This window comes from Sceloporus occidentalis, unplaced genomic scaffold, assembly GCF_023333645.1.
Source record: "Sceloporus occidentalis isolate IW3139 unplaced genomic scaffold, rSceOcc1.0.p SCAF_6, whole genome shotgun sequence".
Lineage (NCBI taxonomy): Eukaryota > Metazoa > Chordata > Lepidosauria > Squamata > Phrynosomatidae > Sceloporus > Sceloporus occidentalis.
This window is the reverse complement of record NW_028316986.1, coordinates 72,527,536-72,546,476: the sequence shown is the minus strand read 5'-3', so window position 1 is coordinate 72,546,476 and position 18,941 is coordinate 72,527,536. Positions and strand designations below refer to the sequence as shown.

Sequence of the window (18,941 nt, the reverse complement as noted above, 5' to 3'; positions counted from 1 at the left end):
AGCCCATAAATTCAAATGAATATAGTTCATTAAATAAAGAATAAAACAGTATCCAAAATGCTTGCAACCAGAAGTGTTCAGGATTTTGGAATATCCGTATTTGCATATATATATATATACATAATAAATGTCTTGGAGACTGGATCCAATTCTAAACACAAAATTCATTTATGTTTCATATTCTCTGTATACACATATCCTGAAGGCAATTTTGTACAATATTTTTAATAATTTTGTGCATGAAACAAAGTCTGTGTGCACTGAACCATCAGAAAGTAAAGGTGCCACAATCTCATCCACCTACAATTGTTATTTATTTGTTTGTTTATTTATTGTTTTGGAAGCATTTCAGATTTCAGAATTCCAGATAAGAGAGACTCAGCCTGTAGAGACTCAGGGGGGAAATTATAAACCTAATTATTCATCAACCTAATCTATAATGAGTAATTTTCCAGAACAAACATTCATGCTTCCCAAGGTGTTCAGCAGAAATTTTTATCAAAGATAGCAAAAGGGGTCAAATGATATGGGTTGTTATTCCAGGACTTCTGCAGTTTAATTCAAGTGGTGACTGTTGGCAGCTAAAGGGTATCCCTTACTCAACCTGAGAAGCCGAAATTATAGATGCCCTAATACTAGGAACTAATAGGTTTGGTCATTATACCATGGTTTCCATCATTTGAAACTACATTCATCCTTCTACATTTGCTGGGGCTAGGGGCACAGGAACCCTATGAAAGTGGAAAAACTGCAAATAACAAAGACACTATGTTTTTATCTGAAAGAACACCTCTCTAGGAATCTCTAGATCTTCCAGTACAACTCTGTGGCCAACATCTGCCAAACATTTGACCACAGAATTGTGCTGGCAGAGCTACAAATGTCTAGGGGACTGTTCTCTCTAGAAATCTCTAGGTCTTTCATGTGACATTTGCTTAAACTTCACCATAGAGTTGTGCAGGAGGACCTAGATATTCCTAGAGAGAGCATATTAATAAAATCTGTGAATAATCAAAGCTGCAAATGTGGAAGGGTGAGTGTATAATGATGTTATAACCAGATAACCCGCTATCGGCTGCAGCTACACTGCAGAATTACGTGTCATGGTTGAATGCTATGGAATTCTGGGATCTATAGTTTTGTGCCTTTAGCTTTCTCTGCCAGAGAGCTCTGGTACCACAACAAACTACAAATCCCAGGATTCCATACAACACAGCTACGACAGTTAAAGCAGTGTTAAAGTATCAAGACTGTGGTAGCAGACTGTGTCTTAAAATCCTTATAATTATTCTCCTCACCATCATGATTTGTTCTGTCTTGCCTTGATATAGATCTTATCTGTTCCCCAAAAGGCCAAACAACAATTCACAATTACAATGTAGTTCTTTTCCTGTTTATTAGATTTAAGTTTATCTGCTTCCAATCTTTGCATTTCCACTATTTACAAAGGGAAATTAAAAGGTACAGAAAGAAAGGGGAATACAAGAGAACCCCTTCATTAAAAAAAAAAGATTAGAAAGAAGGTATTTCTTCCTTAGAAAATGTTTGAACTGGTAAATGATAATGCAATACTTTCAAAACACAGCATTTCTGTGATTACATGTAATCTGTGGCTAAATTATAACGTACACTCCAGTTTCAATTCTGCATGGCTATGGAAAAATACACTTCAACTATCCACTAAGATTATTTTCTGCTCACAAGCCAGGTCAAGACTTCCATCGATACAACTTCACAAAAATATTATCATCTTTTAATTCACCACTTTTAACAGCAACATCAGATTTACAAACCAGATGATGCTACTAGCTTGTTTTATTTGTTTGCTGTTACAGAAAGGTGTAAAACATCTAAAATAGAAAGGTACATTTTAGTTATTCCAAATGAAATATTTACTAACAAAACCTTTTAATATTTCACTATACACTAGAATGCCTTTTCCAAGCACTAACATTTTAATAGTTATCACATTAAAAGTTACTGACCCATCCTTTCACTGCTTCAGCATAAATGATTCTTTCTCCAATAGCTACAATTAGTTTTTTAATCAATTAGTTCAACATTTACTCCAATAAATTTCTCATCAAAGAAAAATCTAAAAGATTATTAATAGGTGACATTCATTCACTCTGATCGTCAACAATCTCAATAGGGTGGGGTTTTAATTCAATTCAAATTAGAATGTTCCTTATCTGACACTGTGCTATACTAGTGTTTACTCAGAAATCAGCCTCGGTAATTTCAATGCAACTTATTCCTAGGAAAACATATCTAGATTGGAAGGACTAACCTAATTTGTTCATATAGAGGTAAAATTGTTCCTCTTTTCCTACATTTTTCTTCCATTTCTCTCTCTCTGACACAAAAAAGTTGGAAGCAGTGGGCGAGGGGGAACTTGAACAGCCAAAGTAGACTTCGGCAAACTAAAGCTGTGACTAGTGCAGACAATTGCAGTGGAATCCATTTAAAACAGTGTGAGGTTAAACTAACTGCAAACACACAGAGAAGGGAAAGAATTCTTCAGATCAGAAACTGCAGTAAGAGAAATCTTTCAACTGAAATTAAAGGAATATGTTTTGTTCTCAGGGTATCATTTTTGCCATAGCTATTTATGTACATACATACATATATAAATCAACCTCATTTATAAGTTGAAGACAAGTTTGGAGTCCCAAGTAAAGGGTTTTGATATGACCTATGGATAGGCTAAAGGTAGGGGGCATCATCATTTTCCTGCCCTGGCATTCAAAAAGGCCTTTTGCCACTCTACTCAGAGAAGGGGATTATAGATTCAGCTGTGTTAGTCTGTATAATCAGTATATAGAGAGATTTTATAACACCTTTAAGACTAACTCAAAGAAAGTAAAAAGTTCTCAGCATTAGTTTTTATAGACTCCAGTCTACTTCTTCAGGCCTTGGCCGATGGGCTTGTGGTTAGTTAGGGATTCAGGTTTGGTTCAATTTTGGCTGAAATGATTATTATTTTATAATTTATCCTTTAAGTTTGTTTCTGGAGGACCAGTTGTCCTGTTTTGCTCTTTAATGTTCTTTATTTTATAATAAACATTTTCCTTAAGTACTGCCTCTTTACATTCCTTTTCACGGCCTTAGTTCGGCTAGTGCTTTTCTGATTGCAGGTCACCAGTAGAAGGCCCCAACAATGTCCCAATGTATTGCTTGGGTGTGACAAGTTAAATCATTGGTTGGTGGCAGCAACCTGTTTTGGGGATTAAGGTGGTCACAAGGGATCCCATCCAGCTCAGTAGGAGTGGAATGGGATCACAGAGAACTTTCCCATATTGGCATTGGGTTCTTCTGCTTCTTTCTTACTTCCTGGGAGGGCATTTAAGACAAGGTAGGAAGCAGAGAAAACCATCACATCACCAAAAGCATCTGAAGAATAGACTGGAGTCTACGAAAGCTCATGCTGACAACTTCTTACTTTCTTTCTGTTAGTCTTAAAGGTGTTATAAAATCTCTCTATATACAGAGAAGGGAATGGTTGCTTTTTTGATAAGTTACAGTTCAGTACAGGTGTCCCCCACTTTTTGATGACCCACTCTTTCAACTGTTCTAAATTACTACTCAGTTCCATATACTCAATGCTCTTTTGACCAAACACTGAATTAATGCGTTCCTGTTACATTTAATTTAAAAAGAGTAGTTCTGGGGCTGGGGACAAGGGCAGGAACTTTGCTGGGTCTTTGAGCACAACAACCTGGACTTTAAAGGGGGGATGGGATGGGATGGGAAAGGAGGGGAATCTTCATGGAAGTCAAAAAGATGCCCCCAGACAAGGCAGTGAGATTGCCAATTTTTCTTCAGCAAGGCAGTGAGATTGTCAATTTTTCTTCAGCACCTGGAAATCACGCGTATATCTGCAAGCTAAAGAACATTTCTTTTGGAAATCAAACCATGGAAAATTAATTTTAAAAGTTTCTACACATGAGTTCACAGCCTCTAAAAGTGCTAGTATGTGCACTGGCAAATAATGCATTCACACTATAATGCCAAGTCTAAAAACTAATCCTGCTAGTGAGGTGGAGCAAAGAAACCCAAAACCCATTTTGTATCAAAACTGTATTAGGCAACTGTTTCTGCAGTAGCACAAATAATTATACCAACAATGACAGTAAAACTGGATGTTCCCCAATGACCTCAGTGAAAGAGGATTCGCCTTCCTCAGAATTGCACATCATGTGCAATTAAATGAGTTAAAATTAGTGGAAATAATGAATTTGGTGAAAATTAGTGTGACACGTTTTCAGTGCATTTGCCCTTTAAACTTAAATGAATGATCTAAGTAAAGTACATGTTATTGCTTAAAGACAATTTTGTTCTAAATAAAAATAATTTCTAAATAAATCTTAGAACTTGTTTAAATATAATATTTAAAATGTACTGTATGCTTATTTTTTCCTAATCAACTGTTTAATTCAAAGGCTTGTGAACTGTTGCGACATTAACCAGTTTTTTGTTTTGTTTTTTTAAGGAAGTGCCAGACAAATCAATATTCTATACCAGATCTTACTCCAGGAAATTTTCTACAATGTTTTCCAGTTTAAAAATTTTCAGAAAAGCCAAGGACTAGTCCCTGTCACAAGATCCCTTCAATTTCAAACACAGGATTTTAAAAAGACTGACTAAAGCACCTTAAAGTTTAAGTCTTTACAGGTCTTGAAAAATCATGAGTGGCTAGTTAGTTAATACATAGAAATAAAAAGGGCAGGATCTCAAGCATGAACACATAAAGCACAAATGACCATAAAAAATAAATGAAACTATTACAGAATAGAATAACAATGATGATATTTATGGAAAATATTAATAACAAATAAATAGATATGTATGGAGAACTGAACAGAATATCACAATTTACACCCAATGAGGAGACATACATAAAAAGTAGCTAACAATTATTGGTGTTGTTACGTGCCTTCAAGTCATTTCCAACTATGGAAAGCCTAAGGCAATCCTATCACAGGGTTTTCTGGGGATGAGATAACAATAAAATTATACCAATATCAAGAAAATACTAGAATATGCCCAAATAAGTTGTGTAATAAGAACATGAATACAAAATAAATTAAAAAATTTAACAATATATAAATATACAAATCAAATCAAATTCTTTTAAGTTGTTTAAACTTCAGCTGTGGGTAGGATTAGAGTATAAATTAACTGAAAACAAAGAGAACTTTTATGAGGCGTCTCCCCAACTACAGTCGGCCCTTCTTATACATGGATTTGTTATACACGGATTTAAGCATACACGGTTTGAAAATGTTCCAAAAAAGTATAAATTTACCTTGATGTTCCATTTTTTATTAGGGACACCATTTTGCTATGTCATTATATTTAATGGGACTTGAGCATACACGTATTTTGTTATACACGGGGGATCTTGGAACCAAACCCCAGCGTATAACAAGGGTCCACTGTATTCCTAGCTATAAAGTCTCCTCCATAAACTTTGGGAAACATGAAGTCAAAAAATTAAGGGGTCAAACCTAGAGAATACTATGCTTAAAAGCAGGTTGAAAAGAAAGCTGAGGCCATGAAAACAAGTATCCCCCATGATAATTCTAATTGCAGTTTAAAACAAAGTTCCTTTTACATATGTGACAATGAAAAGATACTAAGCTTACTTCCAAAACCACTGCTCAAATTTCTTTCTAAAAACTATTCTTACTTTTATAAGTTAGTCACTTCTGAACAACCAGCAAACACCCACATAGCATCACATTAATGATGTTTAATTGCAGCCCCCAGACGCCTTACTGACAAAGATAACTGTAATCTGCCTTCACACACATAATCAGCAGTGACTGGTTTCAAGTTAATCACTCAATTAGAAAGGTGACAATCATTCTACTACAATAGGTGAAAGTCTGCATCTTTTAAGCTGTGCACCTTTTAACTAATTGGCACTGCATTTCACTTCAGAAAACAGCAACAAAGATTGGACATTTTTAAAACATTATATGCATACTTTGATAAACAAGTACAAATAGCCCACGACTATGATTGAGAGACTCTCTTCTATATGTACAGGCTATGGATAAATTAGCCCCAAGGTTGTTATGAGAGCATGCCAAATTAGTCACCTCCCAGGAACTAACAAATGTGTCCCTATGCTGCTATCTCACAGTCGTCTCCCTTCAAATCTGAAATACTTCTTAATATGATGATATAGCTAATTGATAAGTAACCACCTATGCAGTTACTTAGGTGTTCCTCTTCTGCTGCATTTGCTTTGCATACTTAATAAGGAATCATAAACCTCCCTTGTTGAAACAGCTTACTGGCTACCAGCCCATTGCAATGCTGAATTCAATGTGCTAATTATGACGTTTAAAAGCCTATATGGCTTGGGTCCAGACTATATAAAACTGTGTCTTCCTATACAAGGTACCTGAAGTTTTATGAGCATCAGGAAAGGCAGTCTTTTAAATTATGTTTTAATATGTTTCAAACTGTTTTTAAACATGTGTTTTTAACAGAATTGTTGTTACTTTGTTTTTGTTTTTAATTTCCATAAGTAAGATTTTAGCTGATTTTTTTTTAAATTATTGTAAGTCACTTACAAAGGTGGTATAAGAAAGAAAGAAAGAAAGAAAGAAAGAAAGAAAGAAAGAAAGACCTGGATAGGTCAGCTGGAAACCTACCTCCCCCATTGAAGGAAGGAAGGAAGGAAGGAAGGAAGGAAACCTGGAAACCTACTTCCCCCATTGAAGAAAGAAAGAAAGACCTAGATAGGTCAGCTGCAACCCTATCCCCCCTACTGACTAATCTCAAAACTGCAAACAAGATCAAATCGAAGCACTCACTGGCTAAGCGTCCTCAAGAAAAAAATGCCTCCAAAGATGCCCTTGGGGGAAAAAAAGGGGCTTTCTGCAGAGACAGAGAGATGTCTCCATCCAGAGGAATCACTGAGGGAAAATGTTAATCATATTTCTGATTCAAATGTAAGTAAATGGATACTGATTCCAACATTCAAACAGATATTATTTTTAGACATATTTTATTTTTAAGCATGCTACTAGTGCATAAAAATATTGCCAAATGAGGCTCTAATCCAGATCACAGGTCTGGGACATGTATGCACAGTGCAAACATACAAAATTACATTTACACTGTTTTAAAAGTAGTTTGCCCCTTAGCCTAGTGTAGTCTAATAACTTCCCAAAATTTAAACTGTGGTACTCCAAACTATTTCAATGTACACAAAACAGACCAGTAAAAATGGGTATTGAGTAGCTGAGAATTGATTATCAGAGAACATAATAGCTAAAACCATGCACCTTCTGAACTTCCTGGTAAGTATCATGTCTAAGTTGATCCTCCTTTTACAGGATAAATAAGCATCAGCATTCAGAGCAAATTAGCTATGTGGTAAATGGAGGATTTTAGTCTGAAATTTGGGAATAGATGTCAAAAACCCTCCAGTGAACAGAATTCTGACAAAAGCTTAGCCTTTTAGGGAGGAGGTTCTGGGCAATGTGTATAATGCCACAATTAGCTATTTTAACAGAGCAAAATATTTTGAAACTGTGTTTTAACATTAGGTCATTAAGCCTGATCTAGTTTTATTCAGTTCTCTTTTTCTTTTGAAATGGAATCCATGTCATATCTGCTTATACGTTCTTAATTCAAAACAATTTGCAATAAACTCAGAAGGATGTTCACATCTTCTCAAGTAATAAAGTTACTGACAAAGGCAAATCCTTTTGAGAAATAAAGTTGTTGACACTTCCTTTTAATACATTGTCTTTGGCACCTTCTATAACTAGATGTGACACAGGGCTGAAATTCTTCACTAATTTTCTTCTAGAAGGAAACAAGGAGCAATTATAAAATTTATTTTCCCTACTCTGAGAAGTGCTTTGAAAAGCCATGCAATTTTTAAAATGTAGGCTCAAAACAAACGGGCAGGAAAAACAGCTTCCAGCCACTTCAGGGGCATGCACATGAAGCACACCCTGAAATCTGCTGGAAGCTGTGTGGGAAGCATGCCAATAATGCTCAAACCCAGAAGAGCTGGCAGAAAAAGGAGCAGCAAAGGTTGGATACCATGCCAGTGGCCCAGATCAGGACCAGGACCATGCTGTTGCCACAGTCCCACACTGATTAACTAGTTAACAATTAACTAGTTGCATGTCTTAAACCCTGGTATAATATGGTCATCACGTCTGTAAAATATCCCAAAAATACTGGCTTATCCATCATAAGGATTAACTGAGGTAATGTATTTGAAGTACTACTGAAAAATTTTCAATAGTTCTTCGTGTTTCTTGAGGAAGAAAATTGTTCATTCCTTCCTCATACCTTTCTCCAAAGCATATGTTTTATTTCTTTAAAGCTCTGATCATCAGTCATGTTACTTGGGGGCAACCAACCCATCATTTTTGTCAGCTGTGATTGAGTCAAAACTAGCAGAGGCATTTTTCAATGTCTCAGGAGCATCTGGGAGCCTGACCAGTGACTCAGCTACACAAGCCCAACGAATGACCCTTATCAATCTGATATGTAAGTGGCGCCATTTTCTGTTCTGTAAATACAGGAAGTAATAACATGGAAGGATCTTCTCCATATTTCTGTGGGTTTGTATCTTGATTCACCCATTATTCAATGCTCATTTGATTCTAGCCTCACTGAACAGAATAGACAAAAAGGCCTGGAAAACCCCATCCTACATTGGCGAACATGTCCTGTTGCAACCATATCAAAGTAGTCCTTAATAACAATAAGTACAGACCACAAAAGCCTGCTTTGTGCAAGATGTTTACCCCACGGAGATCATCTTTCTCTCACGTGTAGTGGAAAATAGACACAAATATTTTATTTATGTCTCCACATAAATTGGACCCAAATAATTTCCAACATGGAAGTAATATGCATGTAAGAAATAGATCATATAGGACGTAGCCTTAACACAACCCTTCTGGCTGAACTGCAACCATACAGCTGCAGTTATTGTGTGCTTTATATACCTTTTTTTTTTTACCTTTTATATCCAAAAAGCAGCAGTTTTTTATAATTGCCTTTATCATCTTGGTCTTTGAGGGGCTATACAAACTGGCTGCATCAGGGCTGCGGCAACCTCATGCTGGGGCCGCGATCCACCCTCTGGAGGGCACAAAAAGGAACCTCAAAACTGGGTCCTTTTTGCACCTTCCAATGGGTGCCATAGCTGTTGTGGCGCGCCTCTATGGTGCCTCTTCAGTGCTGCATTATCTGGACACAGCACTGGAGGTGCTTCATGATGGCGCCCTGGGGCGGAGTTAGGGCCTGTGTTGCCAGGACACTGCGTCCTGACTCTGCACACAGGCCGCCCTTTCTGGCCGGTCTGGATAGCCCCTGAATCTTCAAATCTCTCCCCCCCCCCTTTTCACTAATTTATTTACATATTATGCCATCCTAGTCTATATTTTTATTCTGACATGCCTATAATTCTTAGGATCCTCTCAATGAATGATGGCTCTCTCAGTGCTGGGTGACACTAAGTATTCACACACACACACACACACACACTCATTCATTCATTCATTCATTCCACCTAACAGGTAATATGTTATTATTATTATTATTATTATTATTAAACTTTATTTCTATAGCGCTGTAATTATACACAGCGCTGTACAAAGTCGGTAAAATTAGGAGTAAATAAAAGCCTGCCCAAGGCGTACATTCTAAGATAATAACAATTAAAAGAGGAATAGATAAAATTACCATATAGAAAGGAAAAAACAGATTAAAAACATCAAATATCAAACATCAAATGTCAATTTTTCATTCTATTCTGTGCTATAGAATATTAGGTACAATCGTACACATACTTTTAGTGAAACTCTTTAATATTGCCTTAACTAAACAAATAAACCCAGCAGTAACATACTCTGCAGAAAAGTGAAGGAGCACATGAATTATTTCAGATTCTGTTCCCAGCATTTCAGTGAGAAGGATCACAGACAGCTGCACCCGGAAGACTTCTCCTTGAAACACTTGGAGAGAAGTCATGTGAGAGATAAGCTCAGATTCAATATAAAGCAGTTTGATATGTTCACACTATGGATCTAGTATCCGATGGTAGATTTACTCATTCTAAAGTATTTCCTTTTGGTAGTGCTTCAGCTCTTCCTTAAATGGTATTAAATCTACACACTACAACGCAGGAAGTTCAAATTGTTATAAAAACAAATCTGATTTCACACCAAAATTCAGAGACTTAGAATTTCTCACACTACTTTCTTCTACTAGCTTCCTGAAGCAATATCACTGAGCAAGATGTTTGACTTCCGTGTTAGAATGCTTGCATCAAGTATTTACCTATCTATCCTTTCTGCTCACCACACAGAAAAAATATCTGCTAACTTATCCAGAAGATTCTGGTTTTGCTCAAAGCAGTTGCCATGCATATAATAACCACAATTCTGCTCTTCATTACAAACTGCCCTGGAGAAATATTTGTGATAGTGATGAAATTAACTGCCTTGATAAATACTTTGTGAAAACTATAATAAAAATAAATACCAAAAAATCATTAAAATTATCATAGTAATTAAAATATCATTCTGTGTCTATTTTGACTGTTTCTAGTTTACACAAGAAATCTTGGGAGAGCTTTTGAGATGATTGCAAAGACTAAGGCTACATATTTCTTCTATGGACATATATTTCCACCAACACCAAAGTACTACTTTGGCCTTTCCATGAGAGTATCTTATCAACCACTGTGGGAATAAAATACTAATCAGGCTTTGATTTCATCCAATTTGGCTCTTCTTATATGCAGATGCTCAAAATCATAACAAATAAAAACAATATACATAATAACCTAGCTTTTTAATACTTCTCACTCTTTTGTTACATTCATCTTTATTATAGTTTAAGTGTTTATGGTATTATGCCTATTCAAATAAAAAAACTGACAAAAAGTGTGAATTTGTTAATCATATGCAATTCTCATGACATGTCATCTTTACACAATCCCTAATTTTCAGTTCACTAGTTGTGAAGCCCCTTGTTTACATAGCTTTCAGAACTAAATTTACGGGAATAGGCTTTAAAAATGTATAATTGTAAGCCACTCTGATAGCCTTTAGGGCTGAAGGGCGGGGTATAAATACCATAAATAAAATAAAATAAAATAAATAAATAAAATAATAAAAAAATGCCAGACACAGTAACTAAATTTAACTTCCAAATCCAGAGAAGCAAAATCCTGTGTTACAGCTACTAGTAAGAGAAGGTGGTTGTTGCCTTCATGCCCTTGCTGTGAGTTTTCCAAAGGAAACTGGCTGGCCAGTGCTGGAAAGAGCATAGTGAGCTCAATGTACCTTCAGTTTGAGCCAAGAGGGCTCTTTATATATTCCTGTTGGATGAAATCAAATGTTGCATGAAAAGAACGTAAACGTTCTTCATTTGCTCCCCCCTTTCCCTCATAGTTTCCCATACCTTCAACAACAACAATGCTTCCACAGAGTCTGGAAGAACTGACCACACATTTTAGATTGTGTCCTATAGTTTGAAATCAGGCAAAGGGAACTTGCACCATTCATGCAAACCTGAAAATATATGTGGTTACTGCCGCTGCCAATACTAGGGTTCAGGAGCATGCAGTAACCGCACGCTTCTGAACCCTAGCATATAACAGTGGTGGCATTGTGGCAGTATCCCATCCACACAGGTGCCACCATGATGATGTAAGCGAAGTGCAGTGTACAAAAGTCATTGTGCATCGTTTATGTCACGAGTGTGCCATTGGCGCCATAGAGTCCACAGTGTTCTACTAGTCACCCAACTACTGGAAGGGTAGTTGGCCACAGACAAAGAAACAGAAAGGAAAAACTCTCTTGTGAGAGCTTGCCTTCCATTGTTGCCAAATTAGATTTTATCCACAGTTCACACATTCTGTAAATTAATTTTGAATAAGTGTTCTCATACTCTTGAGAACTATTTTTCAGTGACTGGAGTAACAAACAAATGGAATCAGCTGATAAAAAAAAACCTTCAGGTAATGAATATGAAAATTTGTTGTTAACTGCTATCAAATTGGTCTTGACTCATGGTAACCCTGTGGATGAGACATTTCTAAGACTTCCTAACCTCCACAGCTCTGCTTAGTTCCTGCAAATTCATGCCCGTGACCTCCCTAATTAGAGTTTGTCCATCTGGCATGCGGCCTTCCTCTTTTTATGCTTCCCTACACTTTTCCTAGCATTATTGTCTTTTATATTGAGTTGTGCCTTCTCATGATGTGGCCAAAGTACAACAGCCTCAGTTTTATCATCTTCGCTTCCAGGAAGACTTCTGGTTTGATCTGTTGTAGGACCCATTGGTTTGTCTTTTTGGCCATCCATGGTATCCTTGAACTCTTCTGCAGCACCACATCTCAAATGAATTTATTTTGTTCCTATCTGCTTTTTTAACTATCCAGCTTTCACATCGATACACGGTGATGGGGAATACAATGGCTTGGATGAGTCTAACTTTTGTGCTCAGTTGCATATTTTTGCCCTTTAGGATCTTTTCTGGTCTTTTCATGGCTGCCTGCCCCATTTTCAGTCTTCTTTTGATTTCATGACTGCAGTCCCTGTTCTGATCAATGTTTGATCCCAGCTATGAGAACTATTTCACTATTTCTATTTCCTCATTGTCTAGGTTGAATTTGTGTGTATTCCCCATGGTCATTACTTTTTGTTTTCTTTATGTTCAGCAGTAAGCCTGTCTTTGCACTTTCTTCCTTAATCCTCCTTAAATATCTGTCAATATTATTATTATTATTATTATTATTATTATTATTATTAAGCTTTATTTATATAGCGCTGTAAATTTACACAGCACTGTACATACAATCTTTTAATTAGATGGTTCCCTGCCCTCAGGCTTACAATCTAAGAAGACATGACACAAAAGGGGAAGGGAGTGGAGGATGGAGCCAGATGCCTTCTGGGAAGGGCTCAGTTCCTTTGGGGAGGACTGATGGGATTGGCATATTTTGGCAGATGCTAAACCAAACTGAACAAACCTGACCTACACATCATAATAAACAGAGGCATGATACAACTAAAATTGTAACATTTTGAAACACATTAATTTCAATTAGAAAATTAAACAGATGGTCCAGAAGGCGCAAGCACAAAAGCAAAAAGAAAATATGTTATAATTTGTTGCAATGTACAATAAAAACTGACAGTAAGAATGTCAAAATGGATAAAAAATCGATATGCAGGATTTGAATATTACTATTTTTTTCTTAACAAGGCAATACTCAGCAATATACACACACACACACACATACATAGACACAGTGTGTGTGTGTGTGTGTTTGTGTGATATCTTTAAAACAGACTTCATTGTCTTTTGATATCTAATAACTACCCAAATGAGATACAGTACAAATTATTACAGGAAGTGAAGGAACTCAATGTTTACAAAAAAACACATGAAAATGTATATGTGCCTTCAAAGTCACCTGTCAGCTGATGGCAACCCCATGAATTCCATAGGGTTTTCTTAGGCAAGGGGAATACACATAGGTGGCTTTGATAGTTCCTTCCCCTAAAATATAACCTGCAGTACCTGGTATTTGTTGTCCCATCTAAACACTAACCAGAGATGAGCCTGCTTTGCTTCCAAGATTAGACATGATTCTCCTTTGGGAGAATTACGGCCCACATGACTATACTAAAAAAATTAACATTAGGAGTACTGACCAATAAAATTGTTGTCTACATAATATATATTATGAAAATTCTTGACAAACTATGTGCATTACAAGAAGCCTCTTTTCTGGCACAAACACTTGGACTTGGATCTTAACATCTCAGGCATGGAATTCTACTCACTGGATGCTCCCAGTGACAGAAGAGAGAAGGAAATAACTTTCACTGATTCCTTCCTTCCCTGTGTACCCCCCCCCCCCAAATTTCCCTGAAAATCTGCTTTGGAAGGTAAAAGGACTCTCTAAAAGAGAATCCGGAGGGAGGAGGGAAGCTGGGGACTACAGGGAAAATAGAAGAATGAAAATATTATCTTTTCCCTCTTTCTCTTGGCATCATACTTCTGCCAGTGGAAGCCTTTGCTGGATGACTTTCTTCTATGAACTTGGGATCCAAGCCACTGTTATTCTGAATAATCTTCATACATTGCAAACACTGTGTGTTGTACCCAGCACCTCATCCTAACAGCATAATGAAGTAAATATCACATATAATGAATTAAACACTTTTCTGGTGAACATGTATTCCTGCCAATTAATTTAGAAATAATACTAAATAGTTTGAACAGACAGGACTCTGGATCTTATTCAAGGAAAGCAGTAAGATGTTTTAAAAAATACCTCAACAGTGCTGCCTTTTTCAGACAAAGAACCTTTCTTCCCCTCTGGCACACAAGTTTGGGAAGAGAGCCAAGGTGCTACTTATCAGCTGTTTGACATCAGGGGAGGACTGCGTGCGTCATTAGGCCCAGTGGGGACTCCTGGCTTATGGCAATGGACCATGTGGTTCTTATCAGTTTCTGAAGTCTGGCAGTTCAACTATTACAGTGTGAAGGGGGGGGGGGGCAAGAAGAAGGTGGTTTAAATGAAAGTGAAGATTTTATGGTGATGTGCAATAGTACACAGCACTGTAAATAATTACTCCTTGCTGGGCTAGCAATGAGAGAGAGAGTTTAGGTGAAATGACCCACATTAATACATACAGAAGGCAATGATGGAATTGAAATGGCCAAAGCTTTACAGTTTAGAGTTCTTAAAGCCTTGGCACAGCATAGTCTACCTGCTGTGGGAATAAACATGGGCAAAAGTCACTGTGGGGTTTCTGCTGCCACCTGGGGATGAGGGAGTGATCTCTAAGCTGGGCCCACTCAAATGCCTCATCCCTCAAGATCCTAAAGTATCTGATATACCGGGAGATCCACAAAACAGGAGAGAAAGGGTGTGGAGGCCTCTGTTTCTCCTGAAAAGGGATGCAGCCAATGCCCAAATCTCCATCCTAAAAGCTATGACAAGAATTAAACATCCATACACCAAAGTCAGCAGAACATGACAACACCAGAATCTACATGTAGTGGTAAAGCCAAGTGAAGGAGGGTGGGAGAGTCCATTGAAAGAAGATTAACTGGAGTCATAATCTAGGAGCCCTTATACGCTTGCAGAGGGGACTGGAGCAGTGATGTCACTAAGGGGGTGCAGGGTCACACAGGGTGACACCCCAAAAAAGTGGTGACATCTGGCTGAGCATTCCCCTCCCCCACTTCTCTGTCTGATGCTGTTTTACTTGTGAGTAAAGCAGTGCTGGGAAGGGAAGAATAGGGCCCAGTGCACCCTACCTCCCTGTCTGGCATCACCATTGGTTGAAATCAACTTGAGGGCAGTTAACAACAACAAAAAAGCAGTGTAGGCAGGGAGGATGAGGGCCCAGCCCACCCCCCATCTCCCTACCATATGCTGCTTTACTTGTGAGTAAAGTGACGCTGGGCAGGGCGGAAAAGGATGTGGCCTCTTGGCTCTGCCCCCTGGAGCCCAAACCCCAAGCCCCCACACCCCACAGCAGGTGACACTCAGGGCTGGGATGCCACTGGACTGGAGTGAAGACTTTCTCTTCCAACATCTGCACTGGAAAGTCACACCTTCAGCCAGACAACCAAGCACAAGATTATATGACCTTTCTGGGTGTTTGCAGGAAGGCTGTGACCTGGGAAGAAGATGCTGTGCTAGGAACACAAAACAGAGGCTCCCAAAGTGGAACTTCACTTTGCTCTCAAGAATTCTTAATCACTCTGATAACCATCACATGAATCCATGAGGGAAAATTTATTTAAAGAAAAAGGAGTACTGTAATTGTTCACACACACACACACACACACACACACATATACATACATATATATATATACATACTGTAGGTTATGACAGAATATTGTTGGTTTTTATGTTTGTTTTTGGTGTTTATGTTTGCTATATATCTGGTGAAAAGGGTATTATAAACAATCATCATCATCATCATCATCATCATCATCATCACCGGATTCTAATTTTCTTAATATGCAGTTGCATCATGGATATTATGTATTTCCACAAAATATATGCACAGGACATCTACTGCCCAACCCCATCATGGGGACATCTGGTCCACTGTGTCACACACCAAAAAATGTCAATCTGACAATGATCTGATTCTATATTTCATTGGTCCTAGAGGAGATCAAGGCAGAAATCTCCCTGGAAGCCACGATGATGAAACTGAGACTCTCATACTTCAGACATATAATGAGAAGGGAGACCTCATTAGAAAAAACAATAATGCTAGGAAAGGTGGAGGGAAGTAGAAAGAGAGGAAGCCACATGCTAGATAGTCTCTATTAAGACTGCTAAATCATCTCTATTAAGAAGGACACATGTATGAGTTTAAAGGAGCTAAGCAGAGCAATGGAAGGCAGGGATTCTTGGAAATATCTTATCCACAGGGTCACTATGTGTCAAAATCGATTCAAGGGCAGTTAACAACAACAACAAAAATTCAATTCACTTAACATAATTTACTTGATAGCCAAAAAAAAAGAAAGAAAGAAAGAAAGAAAGAAAGAAAGAAAGAAAGAAAAGGCCAAGTAATTTCAAAGATGCCAGCTGCTGATCAGACTGTACAGATCTGGTAGCCCATATTCTGGCTAAGAAATAACAACAATAGATTCACGTTGACCAAGCACTGTCAAAGAATGTAGACTTTGGGTTTTTGTGGATGTATTTCTTTAAAAATATGGCTGTGTTTAATTTGGAAAAGATTGACCATTCACAGTATGACTTACTGTAGTCATGCTTATAAAACTTATTCCAAGTGTAAATTTAATAAGCATGCTTGTATACTGCTAGAGTATGTAGTTTACTTTTCATAGCATACACTTGTAAGAAATGATGAAATGCAGAGTTCTACTCTGAAAAGAAATCTTTTACATTTAGCACAACTTCAGCAATATACCAGAGTCCACTACAGTGACAAGCCACATCAAAAGATAATTTCATACAAGCTTAACTGAAGTGGTGGGTAAAATGCCCACGCAAACTCATAGTAAAGAGTAACTTTTTTCTACCTCATGAATTAAAGACATAGTGTGTGGGAGGGGGGAGCAGACGGGTATGAAATAGTGGCCTGAGTCCTCTCTGTCTGAAAACGGATCGGAATCCTGCTCTCAAAGCAGCCCATGCATGCAGAGGCCGACCAATGCTGCCAGGAGTCAGCTTATCCCAGATCCTTTTTGCTCCAGTCTTAAGAACCAGAGCACAGCTTTGGCACAGCTTCCAGCTGCTTTGAAGCTGTGTGCCGTCTAAATGTCACACCTTCAAAGTGGCCGGAAGCCTCTACATTTTGATTGTCTGTGTCTGTCAATGTGTGCCTGTGCCTTTGGGTTACCTGTTGATTTACGATGATCCCATGAATTTTGTAGGGTTTTTCAGCAAGAAATACTCAGAGGTGGTTTTGCCAATTCTGTTCTCTGAAATACAGCCTACAGCACCTGGTATATTCTGATCCAATTACTAAGCAGACGTGACCCTGTTTCACTTTCAAGTTCAGAAGGGATCTGATGCCTGTAGGATATTTAGGCCAAAGACTTAATACAAAAAATAATATACTGATTGCTTTTGTAGCAATGTATAAAGTGGAAAATACTTCCTAAAACTTTTTATCAGAGCCAAAATGTTTATGTGTGTGTGTGTGTGTGTGTGTGTGTATTTGAAGACAGAGAAAAGGCAGGACTACTCAATACTTCTTTGCCTCAGTTGTCTCCCAAAAGGAGAACACTGCTCAACCTAGGAAAAATGGAACTGATGATGCAGTAGGGGAAATGCAGCACAGAATAAAGAGGTAAGACAGGATTACCTGGCTGCTCCAAATGAATTCAAGTCTCTAAAGCCAGAAGAACTACATCCAAGGATATTTTTAAAAACTGGCAGAAGCAAGCTTAGAACTACTAGCAATCACTTTTTGAGAATTCCTGGACATAGGCATTTGTGAATCAAATAGGCCCTGAAGGCTTTACTCAAAAGCCCTGTTTTTATTTGAGGTCTTTAAACAGAGGCTGGATGGCCATCTGTCACAGATGCTTTGATTGTGAGTTCCTGCATGGCAGGGGGTTGGGCTGGATGGACCTTGTGGTCTCTTCCAACTCTATGATTCTATGATATTAGGTGCCAAAATGAAGCCAGTGTTAGTTAGTGCCTATCAAGCATCCAAAGGGAGTGTATTCTACAACCAAAATGCCACAGTGGAAAAGGCCCCCCTCACATGTCCTCCCACATTATTTCCCCAAGCAGGAGCAGTCCTTCCAACAAGCCTCAGTCCTTAGACAAATGTTTACAATAAGAGGTATGTGCACAGTAACCAGAGGCAGTTACAGGGAGCATATAACTCCTGTATTAAAACAGCTTCATTGGCTACCAGTTCACTTCCAGACACAATTCAAAGTGCTAGTCATGACATATAAAGCCCTACATGCCTAAGGTTGAGACTATTTTAGAGACCGTGGCGGGATACAGACGGGCAGGGGAAGACGTCTTGGAGGTGTATTCTGCTGAATACGGAGCCTCCAGACCGCCCGCCCCGGGGGCGTGGCTCAGGAGATGGGGCTTCCACATGGGGGGCAGTGAAGACGCCTCACCTGGGGCCGTTTCTGACCCGCAGTTTCCAAACCGCCGCCTCGGAGGACGCTGCAAAGAGAGAGGCAGCTTCCTCACGGGCGGCCAAAAACGGGGCTTTTTTTTTTTCCCTTTGCCAGCTGGCGGATGCGCAGCTGCGCAGCTGCAGCGCTAAGCAGCGGCGGCAGAAAGCCTATGGGCACATTTAAAGTGCCCAAGCCCCTTTAAAACTTTTTCCCCCGCTCTGCCCAAGAACAATGGTGGTCTCCTGCCAGCTGGTGATCAGCTGGTGTTGGCATCCTTG

General features: G+C 38.4%; 1 protein-coding gene across 8 annotated transcripts in view; it reads right to left on the bottom strand.

Moving 5' to 3' along the window:
* PDE10A (phosphodiesterase 10A) overlaps positions 1–18,941 on the bottom strand; it is a 378,653-nt gene that overhangs the window by 128,784 nt on the left and 230,928 nt on the right. The window lies entirely within an intron of this gene.